A 1962-nucleotide genomic window follows, 5' to 3' on the forward strand; every position below is an offset into this window, starting at 1 on the left:
TTTGTGAGTGCATATGGGCCTGGTAGTGAAAGGGATGAAGAAGAGAGGGAGTCTTTCTGGAATGATGTTGATGAGTGTCTGCAGAGTTTTAAAGCGAATGTGAATGTGGTAATGATGGGTGATCTGAATGCTAGAGTGGGAAATGTAGCAACTGAAGGTGGAGTTGGTATGCCTGGTATGCCTGGAAGAAATGAAAATGAGGAACGAATGATAGGGATATGTGTTGAGCGAGAGATGGTGATTGGAAATACGCTGTTCGAGGAGAAAGACATTTTTAAGTATACATGAGTGAGACAGGAGGGTGGAATGGTTGTGTATAAAACAATGATGGACTATGAAGTTGCGTCTAATAATGCTGTAGGAAGACTGTTGGTTGTGAGAGTTCTGAGAGGGGAGGGTGGAGGTATGTCTGACCATTACCTGGTGGAGGGAAAGTTAAGAGTAGGTAAGAGATGGGTGAGAGCTAGAAGGTTTAGGTATGGCAGGGAGGTTTTGAAAGTGAGTGAATTGGATAAAAGAGAAAATGATAGAGTATCAGGAGAAATTGAAGGATGAGTGGAACCTCAATGAAAGATCAGGAAAATGGCAGTGTGGAGGACGAATGGAAGTTGTTTAAGAGTGCTGTGGTGGGGCATGCAGAAGAGGTGTGTGGTGCGAGGCGTGTGGGTGGTGGTGTAGGAAGAGGAAGTGAATGGTGGTGCGAGAAAGTAAGTATGGCTGTGGCTGAGAAGAGACGTGCATATGAAGTGTGGCTGAAGAGGAAGGATGAGGTGTCATATGAGAGGTATAAGGAGAAGAGGAATAGGGCGAGAAGGGCTGTGCGTGATGCTAAAGTGGCAGCATATAGGTGGGGTAGATGGCTGACTGAGAATTTTCAACAGAATAAGAAAGTGTTCTGGAAGGAGGTTAAGAGGGTGTGAAAGGGAGAGTCTGGGAAAGAAGAGCTAGTAAAAGCAGAGGATGGAAGGATGTTAATTGTGATGGACGCAGTAAGGAAGAGATGGGCAGAGTATTTTGAAAGATTGTTAAATGTAGAGGAGGAAAGGGTGGCTGAGATTGTGGCGGATGGAAGGATGCAAGGAATAAATGTGTTGGGAGTGTTGAATGATTCTTTGATCACGAAGGAGGAAGTGGAGAAGGCAGTAATGAAGATGAAAACAGGGAAAGCTGCAGGTATGGATGGGTGTGCTGTGGAATGCCTGAAGGATGGTGGAGTGACTATTGTTGACTGGTTAGTAAGATTGTTGAATGTGTGCTTTGTGAATGGTATGGTGCCAGTTGACTGGGCAAGTGCTTGTGTGGTCCCGTTTATAAAGGCAAGGGTGATAAGTATGAATGTACTAGCTTTAGGGGTATAAGTCTGTTGAGTGTTGTAGGTAAGGTGTATGGTAGAGTGTTAATTATGAGAGTTAGAGAGGGTACCAAGGGAGTGATTGGTGATGAGCAGTGTGGCTTTAGGAGAGGGAGAGGATGCATGGATCAGGTGTTCGCTGTGAGACAAGTGTGTGAAAAGTATTTAGTAAAAGGCAAGGATGTGTTTTGGGCATTCATGGATTTAGAGAAAGAATATGATAGAATTGATAGGGAGGCTTTGTGGACTGTTTTAAGATTGTATGGACATGATGGTAGGTTACTAAAAGGGGTGAAAGGTTTTTATGTAAATAGTACAGCGTGTGTAAGAGTGGGAAATGCTGTGGGTGATTGGTTTCCCGTGAGAGTGGGGCTGCGACAGGGATGTGTGATGTCGCCTTGGTTGTTTAATATTTATGTGGATAGTGTTGTAAGGGAGGTGAATGCAAGAGTCTTAGGTGAAGGTCTAAGTCTGGTGAATGTTGATGGTGGAGAGTGGAATCTGAAGCAGCTCCTGTTTGCAGATGATATTGCACTGGTGGCTGATTCAGAGGAGAGATTGAGAGAGTTAGTAGAGGATTTTGGAAGGGTGTATGAAAGGAGGAAATTGAA

This window comes from Coenobita brevimanus, chromosome 88, assembly GCF_032717465.1.
Source record: "Coenobita brevimanus isolate Jiangsu-jjx chromosome 88, ASM3271746v2, whole genome shotgun sequence".
In the NCBI taxonomy this organism is placed as follows: domain Eukaryota; kingdom Metazoa; phylum Arthropoda; class Malacostraca; order Decapoda; family Coenobitidae; genus Coenobita; species Coenobita brevimanus.